The sequence below is a fragment of the Macrotis lagotis genome, chromosome 4, assembly GCF_037893015.1.
Source record: "Macrotis lagotis isolate mMagLag1 chromosome 4, bilby.v1.9.chrom.fasta, whole genome shotgun sequence".
In the NCBI taxonomy this organism is placed as follows: Eukaryota; Metazoa; Chordata; class Mammalia; order Peramelemorphia; family Peramelidae; genus Macrotis; species Macrotis lagotis.
Window position 1 is genome coordinate 250537115 of NC_133661.1, and position 17154 is coordinate 250554268.

The 17154-nt window shown below is 44.3% G+C and overlaps 1 pseudogene; it reads right to left on the reverse strand.

Annotated features, from left to right (window-relative positions):
- Positions 1-16407: 16407 nt before the first annotated feature.
- Positions 16408-16772, reverse strand: LOC141522355 (huntingtin-interacting protein K-like; annotated as a pseudogene).
- Positions 16773-17154: the final 382 nt, after the last annotated feature.

Here is a 17154-nt window from a genome sequence, read left to right on the forward strand (position 1 = left end):
TTACAATGAGCTATTGCAATATGGAAGGGGGGAAGGTGAGGGGGAATGAGGGAATCTTCGCTCTCATCAGAGGTGGCTAGGAGAGGAAACAGCATATATACTCAATGGGGTATAGGCATCTGGAGTAAGAAGGAGGGGGACAGGGGGAAGGGGTGGATGTGAGTGATGGAGGAGAGGGTGTACTATGGGGGGAGAGTAATTAGATATAACACATTTTCTTTTTTACTTTTTGCAAGGGGCTGGGATTGGAAGGCCTGTCCAGGACCATAGGGCCAGGTGGATGCTGGGCCTGAGGGGTGGTATGGGGGCTCAGGGCCTCTTGGCCCCAGGACCAGGGATCTGTCTGCTGCACCACTCAGCTACCCTACAGCAGAGTCAGAGTGAAAGGAGAGAGAAAATATAGTACATAGTAGTGGAGAAATACAAAAGGAGGGAGTTGCAATCAGCAATAGCAACTGTGGAAAAATATGGAAGTAACTTTTTGCCCCGACCCGCGGGACAGCAAAGTGGGGTGTCGAGGAGGACCCAGCCTGAAAAGGAATGGGTGAGAGTAAGGAGAGTGAGACCCAAGGATGGTGGATAAGGTCTGAGTTTATTTGAAAAAAGTACATGCTTATATATTGTAGAGAAGGAACAAGGGGATTAGCTTAGGGGTGGAGTTGGTATACCTTGGCCTGAGAGAAGGGATAGTCTGTGGTCAGTTTGTTCTTGATAATGGAGGGTGAGGCCTCTTTCCTTTATCTTGGCCCTTGGTATGCCTGGAATTTTGTTTGCTTGTTTTATCTTATCTGCCATGGGGCTTCTTGGCTCCTGGTATGTCTGGAATTTTGTTTGCTCTTTTCTTATGGGGCTTCTTGGCCCCTGGCATGTCCCCCTTTTTTGTTTTAAATTTATGGGCAGGATCCCTGTCTTAGTCTGTGCAACTTGTTTTTCATGCTTGGTATCCATGACCAGGAGGGGACCTTAGCGAGGTCCTTGTTATCTCTGTAGGATCTGATGTTCCCAAGTCATGGAGTCGCACTAAATCCCGTCATTGGGTATCACTGCAGCCCTTAGGGGGTGCCTTTCCTTGAGCAGATGCGCGCATACCAAGGTGGGCGAGGTGTAAGAGCAGCGAACCTCAAGGGTTCCATTTGGAGGTCCTCACAGGATCCTTGGCTTTTCAATTGGTGGTATAAGACTGAAACTGGTTTTCCAAGGGCTGAGTCAATTTGGGATTTGATAAAGTTGGTCAGTCTCCTGAAGGCCCATGGTCCAAAAGAAATTAGAATTAGGAAGCCAATTAATGGGCCTAGAAGGCTTGGGAGCAGAGTAGAGAGCCAGGGGGATGTGGAAAACCAATTTTTATACCATGCCTCACCTTTCTCTCTCTCCCTTTTTCTTTTTTCCAGGCTATCCTTAACCCTTTGCAGACTGTCTTCTACCAGGCCAAGTTTATCCTTAAAAAAACAGCATTCTTCCTTTAGTGCCGCGCAGAGTCCCCCCTGTTGTAAAAATAACAAATCAAGACCACGTCTATTTTGTAATGCTACTTCAGCTAGAGAGGCAACAGAATCTTTTAGGTGTTCTAACCCTGCTTGAAGTTCTGAGAGATCCTTATCAATAGTGGAGCTAAGCTGGGTGTACTGTGCATTGGAGGAGACTAAGGAGGCAATACCTGTACCAGAGCCAACAAACCCAAGTCCAATCAGGACCACGAGTGTAACTGCTGTCAGGGGTTCTCTTTTGTCTCTGATAAGGGTACCCCTTCCATGTTCCCAAAATTGGAGGAATTCCTCCGGGTAGTGGACAGTTAGGTGAGGAAAAAAGGGAGAAAAGGACACAATAGTCCTTTTTCTCAAGGAATTGTTTGGTGTCCGCAAAGGTGGTTAGTCCTGACGAGCAGGCAAGATAGGTATTAGGAGGGGCTACAGCATATCTATAGGAAGTATTAATAAGGGTACTTTGGTTACATACTGTGTCTAGCTGAAGAGGGGGGAGCATTTGCGGGCCAAGGAGACAATTTCCCTGACCGGAGATTTTTGCAAGAGTGAGGCCTTGGGATTCCCCAGTGCCCCATCTGAGATCATCTGTTCTGTTGGAGTGTGTGATGTTCCCGAATTGAGCAATACCTTCATAGAAGGGCGAGGAAGAGGAATAGCAGATCCAGCATTCTTCCAATGAAGAATTCTGTATCTGGGTCAAAGCTTGCACAGAGGCATTAATGAGTATGATATGGGCAGTAGAGGGATCGCTAGCAGGGAGGGTGGGTCTATAAGGGACGGTGTCGAGGGAGACAGGGGTGCTGGGAGTAGGTTGGTCCAAGGGTCTGGTATTATAGATGTTAGCATTAGGCCCAATGGCCACTGGTTGGGGGGGTATGGGGATGGTTTGAGTGAGCTTTATGGTAAATATTAGACCGTCATCGTATCTTTCCTTGTAGAGCCTTAAACCCCAGGTTAGACCCCGATCCCAATTCAGGTGTTGCTTGCCCCTCCCTGTCCGTGAACTGGATCTTTAAGGGATGACATCAGCTGTTGCATTCTGGTTTGTTGGTCCACTGCTCAGACCCGGGCTCATGGCGTGTATAGTTGGTGGTGACAGTGATGAAATCCCAATCTGAGTCCGTGATCCAGTACCCGGTTCCGGTCGTCTCACATACCCCCAAGACCGGCAATAGTAGTCCCCGATGCCCCCGCAAGTAGTCTGCCAGGAACTTGGTCTATGGTCTCCGGGGCACACATAGAAGGTGAGGGTGCGAAGCATACTTAGCCAGGACATGTGACCGCAGCCCCCCCAGGGATCCAAGCCTAGCCTTCTCGGAGGAGAGGGCGCCTGGGGGGCGTCAGCCTGGTAAGAGTAGCCCTCCAGGTCCCAATTGGCTGGGGCCCCTATGGCCAATTTACACAGATCGGGGTACAGAGTCAGCCAGGGGGTCTGGGAGTCAACCCGTGACGTACTCCAAATGGTGTGTCCTCTGAGGTTACTGACCGACCATGTATAGTTAAGCAGCTGGTATGAGCAGGATAGCGGAAAGAGCAGGCATAAGACAAGGGCCTTCATGCTGGATCTTTTATCTACAAGAGAGCACAGAGGGAGATTCCTCAGGGGGTTCCCTGGGTGGATTATGTAATTTTACTAGACGCTCCGGTAGCCATCTAGCATTTTGAGCTGATGAATCATAAATACAGGCATGTCCTTTACCCCAGATAAGGACTGGGTCAGGTCCTTGCCATTTGTTGGAGATGGGATCTCTCCACATGGCCTGTGCATAGTTGTGTTCAGTAGTGGGATGCCAAAGGCGATCTGCTGCAGATTTGGCATTAGCATCAAGGGAGAGGAAATTGAGGACAAAGAGGGCATGGTTAAGAATAGTTTTAGCATTGTTAATCTTGGGGTAGAGTGTCTCTGACCCTTTCTGTAATTTAGTAATCATGTTTTTGAGCGTTTGGTGGGCTCTTTCTACAATGCCCTGTCCTTGAGGGTTATAAGGAATTCCTGTAATATGTTTGATACCTAAACTCTGACAGAAGTTACGGAAGGAGGCGCTTGCATATCCGGGGCCATTGTCTGTTTTAATGATCTTAGGGTTGGGGAGTGTAGCCAAGGCGGCCAGAACATGGTTAATAACATGGCGGGTAGCTTCACCGCTCTGGGGGGTGGCAAAAATAAACCCACTGAAGGTGTCGATAGAAACATGGATGTACTTAAGCTTTCCAAAAGGTGCATAGTGGGTGACATCCATCTGCCAGACTTCACCAGGAACCAACCCCCAGGGATTGACGCCGAGGTGTGGCTCTGGGAGCAGGACAAGACACCCTGGGCACTGTTTGACAATTTGTCTTGCTTGTTCCCTGGTTATGCCAAATTTAAGCCTGAGTGTGTGTGAGTTTAGGTGGTGCAGCTTGTGGGCCCGCGTGGCAGCCTCTAGGGGACACAGCAACACAGGCTCATAAGCTACCCCACAGAAACCTGTTCTTTTTCCTAAAAATGGATCTTGAAAGTTGCCCGGTCCACTTGTGCATTCCCTTCTGTCAGGGGACCTGGGAGGTCAGAATGGGCACGAATATGACCAATGAAAAAGGGTTGACTTCTGGAAAGTATGAGTGACTGTAACTTGGCAAAGAGAGGGGAGGCACTGGTAGATGGTCGTATATAAGGGACAGTTTCTAAAAGGGGTACCGAGTGGGCAACGTAGGCACTATCTGTGTACAGATTTAAAGGATCAGGGACTGCCTCAAAAGCCCAGATGATTGCAGCAAGCTCTACAAGTTGTGCAGAGGTGTATGGGAAGGTGAGGGAGGTGATCTTCCCATTTACGCTCACTGCGGCTTTCCCAGTGCTGAGCCATCTGTGAAGATGAGATGGGCCTCCTTGAGGGGTGTCCTTTTAGTTATTTTGGGGAGACTACAGGTGTTATTTGCAGGAACTGAATAAGTTTGTCAGGGGGGTAGTGATTGTCTATGACCCCCGGGAATGAGATACAGCTCACAGCCCAGTCATCATCGTTTAATAGGAGCCAATTTATTTATGATGCTGTGTATGGGCAAATGATGCGATCAGGTTCTTTGCCAAAGAGTCTTACTGCAGCTTCTCTTCCTCCTTTAAGGAGGTCAGCGGTGAGGTGTGGGTATGATGGGAGAATTTTGGTGGGGGTGGCTGGCATGTGTATCCAGAAAAGTGGATGATTTTGCCAAAGCAGGCCAGTGGGAGAGAGATTTGTGGGAAAGAGCAAAAGCCAGAGAGGCTTTTCAGGGCTGTAATATCCTATGTGTTGTTTTTTTATGGCTTGCTCGACTAGCATCAGGGCTGAGTGGGCTTCTGGTGTCAAGGAGCGTGGGGAGGTGGGCTCTGGGTCTCCCTTTAAGATGTCAAATAATGGCTTTAATTCCCCTGTTGTTAGTTTTAAATAGGGTGGGAGCCAATTGATGTCTCCTAATAATTTCTGAAAATCATTGAGGGAATTCAAATGATCAATACGAATATGGGCTTTCTGGGTCAAGATTTTGTTAGTGAAAAGTTCAAATCCAAGAAATAACTGGGGGGGGTCGGGTCTGAACTTTTTCCGGGGAGATCCGGAGTCCTCTTTTTTCTAGTGCCTCTATAAGTTTCTGAGAGATAGTTACCAATTCTTTTTCTGTAGGTCCCGCAAGGAGGATATTGTCCATATAATGGATGATATAGAGTGAGGGATATTGCATCCTAAAGGGGTCAATAGTCTGGGCTATGTACTTTTGGCAGAGTGTAGGGCTATTGGTCATGCCCTGGGGTAAGACTTTCCATTGAAAGCGTGGGAATGGGCCACGGCAATTGGTGATGGGTAGGCTAAAGGCAAAGCGTTTGCAGTCAGCAGGATGGAGAGGGATTGAGAAAAAACAATCTTTGAGGTCAATAACTACCTTGGTAAAACCTTCAGGGATGGCTACAGGCGAGGGAAGACCAGGTTGCATTGCCCCCATGGGGATCATTGTTTTATTAACCGCTCTGAGGTCATGTAAAAGTCGCCATTTACCTGAGCGTTTTCGGATGACAAAAATGGGAGTGTTCCAGGGGGACACAGAAGGTTCGATGTGTCCTGCATCTAATTGTTCCTGCACTAATTTAAAGGCTGCATCCAATTTAGCCTTAGGAAGGGGCCACTGGTCAATCCAGACGGGATGGTCATCTTTCCATGATATTTTTTCCGCCTGTAGTGCAGGGGGACCAGTGGCCCTTATAAAAAATGGTTTTCAAACCCTAATCCCGAGCGCCCTGTTTTTCCTGTAATTTGCAAAGGGAGCGATTGGCCTTGCTTTTCTTTTCCAAGGCCTTGTCCAGGGAGAAATCCTTGAGCAAGCATCTGGCTGGTTACTGTAAAATTAGGGCTGAACATAATGACTCCCATTTGGGAGAGAATGTCTCTTCCCCAGAGGTTAACAGGGAGGCCAGGGACTACATAGGGTCGAACAGTACCTACATTTCCTTCCTCATCTTTCCAGGGGAGCCATTGAGAACTTTGTAGGGCATTTTGAGATTGTCCTATTCCTTGTAGGTGGGTCATAGAGGGCTGAAGAGGCCAGGAGGGCGGCCAACTTTCTTTGGAGAGGACTGTGGAGTCCGCCCCAGAATCTAGTATGCCGGAAAAGATCTGGCCGTGAATGGCCAATTTAAGTGTAGGGCGTTCCTGTGAAATGGTTTGAGCCCAAAAAACATCTGAAGACCCTGGGTTGGAAGCTCCCCTCCTTTGTGTAACTGTTGAATATTGGGTTTGCAGGGGGAGCGGGAGTGCTTGGGCAAGGCGTTGTCCTTTCTGAATAGTGATGGAGTTATTAAGAGTGGACGCCATTATTCTAATTTCTCCCGTATAATCATTGTCTACAAGAGAGGGGTGGACAATAAGGTCACCCAAGGTGGAGGAGGCGGGAAAAAGGAATCCCTGAGGGGGGGGGCATAGATGCCAGTGGGGATCATACTGGGACCATCCTCGGGGTTTAATATTGTACAGGAGGAGGAACGCAAGTCCACCCCCTGCGCTCCCTGTGGTGGCTCTGCGTAATGGTAGGTGGGCAAGCTGTTCCCCGAGGCTTGCGGGTTGGGGGTTGTTTGAGGGGCCCGGGGCTGGCCCCTCTTGCCGTTTCCCGGAAATGGGACAATGGGTTGGCCTTCAGCGTTGGTGGTGGATCGACAGGTGTTGGCCCAGTGCTTTCCTTTCCTGCATCTGGGGCAGAAGGTCTGTGGTTGATTAGGTCTTTGGTAAGAACCTCCTGTGTTGGTGTTGGTAATTGGGGATTGGTGGGCAAAGTGGCCTTCCTGGCCACACCTGAAACAGGTCTTAGATTGGTCAGAGTGCTGAAGGGCTGCCCCAACAGCTAAATGAACTGCCTGCATAAGGGGGTCTATGTCTCTACAGAGCCTTATCATTTCATCTAAGGTTTTGTCTCTCCATTTTCCCCGTAAAATGGAGCGGCAAGTGGCATTGGCATTCTCGTAGGCTAAGCGTCTAACAAGCTGGTCATCAGCCGCTTCCTGCCCTAGGGTCCTCTCTGTGGCTTCCAGGAGCCTGCTTACATATTCTGAGAATTCCTCCTGGTTTCCTTGGACGATTTTATTGAGGGGTGCAAAAGGGGAGCCAGTGTTGGGAAGGGCCCGCCAGGCAGAAATGGCAGCACTAGCTGCCTGAGCAAGCAATCCAATCGGGAGATGGGACTGCCGGGTTTCACTAGCGTACTTGCCCTGCCCTGTGAGTTTTTCATAAGCTCCCTTAGAAGTTTTATAGGTAGTTGAAGCAATGGTTTGACAACGATCAAAAAATCAGCCTTCCAGGTGAGGAACTGTCCTCGTGTAAGTACTGCCTGGACGACCCTGAGCCACTCGGAGGGGAGAAGATATCCCCCACGGGAGATGGCTTCTAGTGTGGAGAGAGTAAAGGGGGCATTAGGCCCATAGGTCTTAACAGCTGTATGTAAGTCTTTCAAACTTTTGAAGTGGATTTTTCTATAATTTAGTAATTTTTGTTCCCCTAGACTATCTGCCACTTCCCTTTCATCTTCCCTGTTCCTATTCTCCTCTTCCTCTTCTCCTTCGCTATGGGAAGACTCGGGGGGCTCAGCCTCTCCTGCATCAGGGTCACTATCATCTTGGCGGGATCTTGTCATGACAGGGAACGCCATCTGTTTTTTATAATTCATGGCAGCTCCTGCCTTAGAGTGTCTTTGTTTTGTTTTGCTTTCACTTCTGGTTTTTGAATTAAACTGGTTTTTTTAAGAGGGGGATTTTAAGGGACCTTTGTAATGAATCCTGTAGGGCAGACAACTCACCGGAGAGCTGCGCATATTGTGTTTGGAGATCTAAGACCTCACGGAGTTCTTTTACTTGCGCAGATAGTTGCTCCCGTGCCTTATTGAGTGTGGTCATATTAGGCCCCAGGGGCAGGAAGGCAGGGGCGGTTAGGTATGGAGGGGGAGCGGAGGCTAGGGGCCAGTCTGGGTTATTATATCTAGTGGCCTCTTCCTCAAGTTCTGCCTCATCGCCTGGGTCTAGAGGCTCTGAATCTGGGTCCGTTTCTGGACTGGACCGGAGATTCTTATTTCTTGTAAACACTGGGCAGGTTATGGGCTCCTCTGCTGGTGTTATCTCAGAAGGGAGAGGAGGATAGAGGGATTTGCTTGGGGGGATTTCAATAGCTGCTGAGGGAGATCTAGCTGGAGTTTTAGGGGGTTTCGCTTCCTTTTCTTTCAAAGACTTTATAGAGGCTGTACGCGAAAGAGGGCGAAGGCAGGACTCCGCAACTGAAAGAAGCTGTTGTTTTGTGGGGTCCCTGGTGGCGCTTTCCACTATGTCTCTTATAAGACCCCAGTAAGAAAGGGCTGAAACAGGGACCGCATCAGGTCCTTCTATTTTCAATTTCTGATTAAGAACTCTTCCTACTTTCTGCCATTTGCCTGGGTGGATCTCAGGTCCTGTTACCAGAAACCACGGGCATACTTCATCTATAAAAAGGAAGAATCTAACAAGATCCTTTTTCTTTACTTTAACTCCCCTGTCTTTAAGTGCCAGTTTGAGGTCCCATATAAAGACCTGTTCTTTAGACAGCTTGGAACCCATGAGAAAAGAATGAGGCAGACGTCACTTACCTGTTCGTGGGGCTCTCCGGAGCGATCAGAGGGGGTCGTGACGATTCTTCTTTACGGGGTCTGCCTGGCGAGAGTCCGTGCCTCCAGCCGCACATTGGGCGCCACGTGCCCCGACCCACGGGACAGCAAAGTGGGGTGTCGAGGAGGACCCAGCCTGAAAAGGAATGGGTGAGAGTAAGGAGAGTGAGACCCAAGGATGGTGGATAAGGTCTGAGTTTATTTGAAAAAAGTACATGCTTATATATTGTAGAGAAGCAACAAGGGGATTAGCTTAGGGGTGGAGTTGGTATGCCTTGGCCTGAGAGAAGGGATAGTCTGTGGTCAGTTTGTTCTTGATAACGGAGGGTGAGGCCTCCTTCCTTTATCTTGGCCCTTGGTATGCCTGGAATTTTGTTTGCTCGTTTTATCTTATCTGCCATGGGGCTTCTTGGCTCCTGGTATATCTGGAATTTTGTTTGCTCTTTTCTTATGGGGCTTCTTGGCCCCTGGCAACTTTTGTGATGGATTTATCATAAAGAATGTGATCTACCCGCGACAGCCACCCGCGACAGAGTTGTTGGTGTTGGAACAAAGACTGAAGCACATTTTTTATTATTATTTTGGGGGGGGGTGCAGGGCAAATGGGGCTGGGTGGCCTGCCTGGGGCCACATAGCAGGGTGATCGTTGGGTGTCTGAGGCCAGATTGGGACCTGGGTGCTCCTGGCTCAAGGGCCAATGCTGTGTCTGCCAGCCAGCCGCCCCTAGTATTGTTACTATTTTATTTTATTTGGGGTCTTTTTTTTCTTTTCTTTTTTGGTTTTTGCAGGGCAGTAGGGTTCCGGAGGCTTGCATGTCACATGGTTGGGTGATTGTTGGGTGTATGGGGCCAGATGTGGGCTTGGGTGCTCATGGCTCCAGGGCTGGTGCTCCGTACATTGCGCCACCTGGCCATACCTACAATTATTACTATTATTTTTTATTTTAATTTTTTTCTCTCCCCTTTACTTTATTGCTCAAGCGAGTCTATATTTTTAGAGGGAGGGGATATTTTGGTTACCCTTTAACGAGAATATTTTGTTAATGTATAAAAAAACATTTATACAAAATGAGAATAAATAAATAAATATTAAATATAAAAACAAAAAAAAACCTTTACACTCATTGGATTTGGCTCAAAGAAGGAATCATATACACTCAGTTGTATTTAGAAATTAGAAGGGGAAAAATTAAGAAAGGGAAGAAGGAACTGATAGAAGGAAGGATTGAAGTAGGAAGGGAAAGGGTAAAGAAAAGGAAGGAGAGGCTAATAGGAAGGGTAAATTAAGGGAGGTAGTAGTCAAAAGCATAACACTGGTGAGGAGGGATAAGAGTGAAAGGAGAGAAAAGAACAAATGGTTCTGAAGTTGGAAAAATTAAGGAGGTAGAAGTGATCCCCTACTCGAGTCAGCCCTGCAAATTACATAGAGGAATATCTTACAGTGTCAATGTTACCTTTATCAGTGGTAAGTCAAAACAGTATTTGGCCTAACTCACTTGAAACTTGAAATCTTTAGTACTTTATTCACTTTATCTAGTCCCTTACCATAACAAACTGCTTTCATACTTAATTAATTCTCCAAAGAATCTCATGAGTTAGGTGGTACAAATTTTATCATCATCTATTTTGTAGATGAAGAAACTGAAGGTTCAGACTTCAAGATCCTAGGGTCACTTTGAATTCAACTTGAATCTGCATCCAAATGAATGCCCGCCACCCCTTGTTTCTCTTCATTTATCAATTTCCTTTTAGGTATCTTAAGAGAAAAGAATTGGATCACATCTAATTTTTTTTTTGCAAGGCAATGGAGTTAAGTGGCTTGCCCAAGGCCACATAGCTAGGTAATTATTAAGTGTCTCAGGCCAGATTTGAAGTTGGGTACTCCTGACTCCAGGGCTAGGGCTCTATCCATTGTGCCATCTAGCCACCCCTACATCTAATTTTTAAATTTAATCTATTTAATTCTTAGTCTCTCACTGTATACATTAAGATCATTCAGCTAAGGAAAATCTCCAAAACCTAGTATTCTTATCATGAATTGATGGGGGGGAAATGAACCATACCTATTAATGTTGACCAGGTCATATCCAAGCCTGATGGATTTTGTTGTCAGCCTTAAAGAGTCTGCCCTTAATAAAGAACAAAAAGTATAAGCTAATATCTTAGCTCCAGAGTTTGGTTTTAAGAAAGAATAAATGGAATTAGGTTAACATACATGTGTATTAGTTTTCTAGGTTTATAGTCATACATGTACTAACCTTACTAGAAACTGGACTCAACAGAATTTTGGAGAAGCATAATTATGGAATTGTTCAAAAGGCCAGATCTAATCACTTAATATGGTTCATTCAGAGGAGCTCCCCTTACCTTGGATGATGCTCCAGTTACATTCTTTAAGGGAGAAAAGGGATTTCATAAGGTCAGGAGGAGTGTTTCCTGCAGGACCTTTGTGCCTTATCAGCAATGCTAAAGACCTCCAAAAAGCACAGGAATCTTCCCCCTCTAGAATATCAGCACCATCCTGGGGCAGCAGATGAAACCCAGAAAGACAAACAGGCAAGTCTTTTGTTTTTTAGAGATAAAATTTGATAAAATTTTAGAGATAAAAATTTCCCAGTATCTATGTAATTACATGGTTGTGGTCTGTGTATACTATTTTGGTTCTGTTTTTTTGATATTGAATAATTTAATATGCTTTACCATATCTATTTGAATTCTTCATATGTGTCATTTCCATTACTTTTGAGTACTATAATTTATTCAGTCATTGTACTTGGTCATACATAGCTTATTTCCAAGTTTTACTTTTCAATTGAAATCCTTTAACACAACACTATTCTGCCTCTCCTTACAAGAACAAGCTTGGAAAATGGAGAGAAACAATATAATTAACTCAATCATACAGTGGCACTTCCCAGTCTTATCAGGGCTTCTTCTTCCAAAATATTCATGTTTGTTTGTTTTTTAATTTAGTTACTGAGAGAAAGAATCTCCCCAAAATGAGGAATGGTCCTTACTGAGTTTTATCTGTTGAAAATCAATATGTGTTAACTTTACCAGAGTTTGTCCTAATCACAGCAAATATTACCAAAAGTTTTGACCTTAAGGACGAGCAAAACACGATTAAGTAAACAAACATATTTATTGATATTTCTCTGAGTCATAGATTTCACCATTATGGGGGGGGCCTAGGAAGAGAACCAGACTCCCCAAAATGGAGACCCACTATAGTCTTTAAGTAGCCTTATCCATCAGATTATGTGATCTGAAATGTCACCACAGACTTGTCCAAAGAAGGGTATAGCCCTCCAGTCTAGGATGGGGGTGGAGTATGAGGCAGAAAAGGCAGAATAAAGTAACATCAGCTAAAAGACCTTCAAGGCAAGGTATATCTGGAGATGCTCTTGATGTGATTAAAAAGGCAAGCCTTTTCCATTAAAGAAGTATTCTCTAAGCACTTTTTTTTAGGGTTTTTTTTTTTTGCAAGGCAAATGGGGTTAAGTGGCTTGCCCAAGGCCACACAGCTAGGAAATTATTAAGTGTCTGAGACCCGTATTTGAACCCAGGTACTCCTGACTCCAAGGTGGGTGCTTTATCCACTACCCACCTAGCTGCCCCTTAAGCACTCTTTTCAATTGTTAAATTGACCTGATTAAAGGTTTCCTAAATGAAACTTGGACTTTGCCCACCAAAGCTTTGTTGTCTAAATTGAGCTGATTAAAAAAAGAAGTTTTATGTCAAAAGTGAATTTCCAGCTACTTGTGACTGGAAATACATATAAATATATAAATATCTATGTATGCATGTATATGTATATATACATATACACATACATATATACATATATGTGTGTGTGTGTGTGTATATATATATATATATATATATATATATATATTTCAATTGTTCACAACCTGGTTGTTACAGCATCTCTGACCAGTGATCATCTACCCCCTTGAACTCTTCTAGTTATGTCTTAGGGACCAGGCAGGGTATATACCATTTTATGACACTAAGTAGAGTGGGCTAAAACCTGCTTCTCTCTAACTTTTGCCAATTCTTCCCAGTTTTACCTTCTAGAATCTGATAGAGGGCGGCTAGGTGGTGTAGTGGATAAAGCACCAGTCTTGGAGTCAGGAGTACCTGGGTTCAAATCTGGTCTCAGACACTTAATAATTACCTAGCCGTGTGGCCTTGGGCAAGCCACTTAACCCTGTTTGCCTTGCAAAAACCTAAAAAAAAATAGAATCTGATAGAATAAGTCTTATCCCCCCCTTCTACAACCCTTCAAGACTTGAAGACAGGTATTGCATATATTATGTTGATTGGATGAATAAATCAAAGAATAAATGAAAAAAGCATTTATTAATGCCATACTATGTGCAAAGCACTGGGGATACAAATAGAAGAATAAAACAATCTGCCCCCAAAAAGATCATATTTGAATAGGAGATTTCCTATGTAAAACAAATGGAAAAATTCTGAATCCTTAGTATTCTTTGGCATTTAATGTCAGCCCACTGAAAATCATGGTAGTGATGACCCATTGAATAGTGCCAGGGTCTGTGCTGGTGAGACTTTTCTTCTCTGAGTATTTCGGAGCTGTGACTTCAGAGCCTGGATCAGAAGCAGTGTAAACCAATCCCCTTCTGGCCCTCAGTTTCCTAATCAGTGAAAGGAGTGTGTTAGATGACCTAAAATTCATTCCAGCTCTAAAATTGTGATAGCAATATAGACTAAAGATTCCAATTCTGTAGAAATCTCCCAGAAATCTGACTTCTCTGAACCTAAATTCCTTGAGGGCAAGACTTTATTTTTTAAAATTTGGGCTCCTGGAACTAGGACTAGAAGGACTTCCAAGAGTCATCTAGGCTAATCCCTTCATTTTATAGTTGAAAAGACTGATGGCCAAACATGAAGTGATCATACATGTAGGAAGGTGCATGGGGGAATATTTGAATTGTCCTCCTGATATTCCCCAGCGAGAGTGCCTTTCCCATAGCAGATACTTAATGAATGTTGGCTTGAATTTTTGTTCTAACAGTGACCTGTTTTGCTTTGGCAGTCTTAACAAGACTTAAAAATTCAAAGATTTTAGAATATTGGAATTGGCAAAAACTCAGCAGAATTAAGAAAAGGTTATTTACTGAACTTTATAAGAGACCTCTTGGGGTTTGCCCAAGGCCGCACGGCTAGGTAATCATTAAGTGTCTGAGACCGAATTTGAACCCAAGTACTCCTGACTCCAGGGCAGGTGCTTTATCCACTGCGCCACCTAGCTGCCACCTAGCTGCCCCCTTGGGGCTCTTTTAAAAACCATCTATACATATCCCCAATTCAGTTAAATCCTCTGAGCTTTGGGGATGTATCTAGAATTGCTGATTAGCTACTCAATTTAAAGGTTAATTAATTGTGCCTCTAGTCTTTTCTGGGACAATGCATCTTTGTAACAAATAGCAAGCTACAAGCAAAGCACAAAGTACCCAAGTAGTTTATACTGCTTGCTCTTGTGTTTTGCAGCTCCCCCATAAATGCAATTTTCCCCCATTTGGAGGGATGCTATAGTTTTAATAAAGAACATGAAAATTCCCTCCTTAGCCGGGTTTAGGAAGATGGGAAAGCATAGTCTCAACAAAATATATCATTCTACTGATTCCCTCAGGCTACTGTGATAATCAGTGGGATCTTGTGACTCAGAATGATTTTGTTTCCTCTACAGATACCCAGTCTCAGAACCTCAAAGCATCAGTGAATAGCATAATTTTCGGGACCCTAAAACCTTTCCCTTTCTCTGAGCCTGATGGGTTTAAGTGCAGCATTAAATGCCCCATTGAAAAAGGCAAGACCTATAACTACTTGAACAAATTGTCAGTGGAGAAAATACTTGGCAAAGTAAGTGGCATTCTCGTCCTTGGCCTTAGAGAGATTGATTCTGTTGTGGCAGTGGTGAGGGTTTTTTTTTTAATGTGTATTGTAAACAGTGAATTTTGCCCTTTTTAAAACATATATATATATATATATATATATATATGTTTTAACTAAAATTTATGTAAGATAAATGGAAGGAAAGTCACCTTTCACATAAAATCTCCTTTTCAATCAGATCAAATTAGAGAAATTGAATTGTCTTTAAAGAGTCTTCTCTTAACAAATTATTATTTTATTTATTAAAGGTTTTTGAGTTTTGCAATTTTTCTCCTAATCTTACTTCTCTCCTGTCCCACCCCCCCCACCCCCACTCCCACAGAAGGCAGTTTGTCAGTCTTTACATTGTTTCCATGGTAAACATTGATCCAAATTGAGTGTGATGAGAGAGAAATGATATCCTTAAGGAAGAAACAGAGATAGCAAGATCAGACAATAAGATATCAGGGGTTTTTTTTTTCTACATTTAAGGTAATAGTCCTCCACAGTTCTTTCTCTGGATACAGATGGTATTCTCCATTGCAGACAGCCCCAAATTCTCTCTGATGCACTGATGGAATGAGCAAGTCCATCAAAGTTGATCATTGCCCCCATGTTGCTGTTTGGATGTACAGTGTTTTTCTGGTTCTGCTCATCTCACTCAGCATCAGTTCATGCAAATCCTTCCAGGCTTCCCTGAATTCCCATCCCTCCTGGTTTCTAATAGAACAATAGTGTTCCATACATATACCACAGTTTGCTAAGCCATTCCCCAATTGAAGGACATTTACTTGATTTCCAATTCTTTGCCACCACAAACAGGGCTGCTATGAATATTTTTGTACAAGTGATGTTTTTACCCTTTTTCATCATCTCTTCAGAGTATAGACGGAGGAGTGGTATGCTGGATCAAAGGGTATGCATTTTTTTTACAAATAATGTTTTTTATACATTAATAAAATATTCTTGTTTAAGAGTAAACAAAATACCTCCTCCCCCCCAAAAGTATAGACTTGCTTGAGCAATAAAGGGGAGAGAAAAAAATTAAGATAAAAAAATAGTAATAATTGTAGGTATGGCCAGGTGGCACAATGGACGGAGCACCAGCCCTAGAGCCAGGAGCACCCAAGCCCACATCCAGCCCCGTAGACCCAAGAATCACCCAGCTGTGTGACATGCAAGCCACTGATCCCTACTGCCCTGCAAAAACTGAAAAGAAGAAAAAAAAAGACCCAAAATAAAATAAAATAGTAATAATAGTAGGGGTGGCTGGGTGGTGGACAGAGCATTGGCCCTTGAGCCAGGAGCACCCAGGTCCCAATCTGGCCTCAGACACCCAACGATCACCCTGCTATGCGGCCCCAGGCAGGCCACCCAGCCCCATTTGCCCTGCACCCCCCCAAAAAATAATAATAATAAAAAATGTGCTTCAGTCTTTGTTCCAACACCAACAACTCTGTCGTGGGTGGCTGTCATGGATGGATAACATTCTTTATGATAAGTCCATTGCAAAAGTTACTTCCATATTTTTCCACCCTTGCCATTGCTGATTGGAACTCTGTCCTTTCATATTTCTCCACTACCATGTACTATATTTTCTCTCTCCTTTCACTCTGACTCTGCTGTAGGGTAGCTGAGTGGTGCAGCAGACAGATCCCTGGTCCTGGGGCCAAGAGACCCCGAGCCCTCCTACCACCCCTTAGGCCCAGCATCTACTTGGAATAGCTCATTGTAATAAAGAAAAATCTTATTATATGAAATATCTTGGCCTATTCCCCCTCTCCTTTTTCTTTATCCCATTACATTTCCCTTTTTCCTGTTGACTCCATTTTTTTTAAGGTGAGGAAAAGAAACCTTTATTCCAATAAATAAATCCATTAAGTATGGCCAATCAAAGATTAGTTGGTAAGAGTAATAAGAGCTTCTACTACATTGCCCATGTGGTCCCACAAACTCTGTACTGCTGCTGCCCGTGAAATTTCTATCTCCGACATTATAAGTTCCAGATCTTCTTTCTTTATTGTGATTTTGCCAGTTCCTTCTCCCACTCCTGCTTGGCCTTCTGCTCCCAGGACCGTCTATCTCCAACCACCAACATGGCCATCTCCAGGTTGGAGCTCTGGATCTCCTTCACTTCTGCATAGTCCATCACTCGTTCAAGGTCGGCCGCTCCACTGTCATGTTTCCGCAGCTTCTCTGGTGGCCGCTCAGGGCCACCTGGCTTAGTTTCCAGTTCCAGCTCAACATCGCCCTCAGTCACCATCCATCCCCCTATTGACTCCATTTTTATACCATATTTTATCTTCAAATTCAGCTTTCTCCTGTGCTTCAACTATACAAGCTCCTTCTACCTGCTTTGTTAACTGAGAAGGTTCATATGAGTATTATCAGTGTCATTTTTCTATGTAGGAATACATGCAGTTCATCATCATTAAATCCCTCATATTTTCCCCTTCTCCTCCAATCTCTATGCTTCATCTGAGTCCTGTTATCTAAAGATCAAACCTGTTCTGCTCTGGCCATTCCAAAAGGAAAATTTGAAATTCCCCTGGTTCATTGAATGTCCATCTTTTTTCCTGGAAGAGTATATTCGGTTTTGCTGGGTAGTTGATTCTTGGTTGCATTCCAGGCTCTTTTGCCTTCTG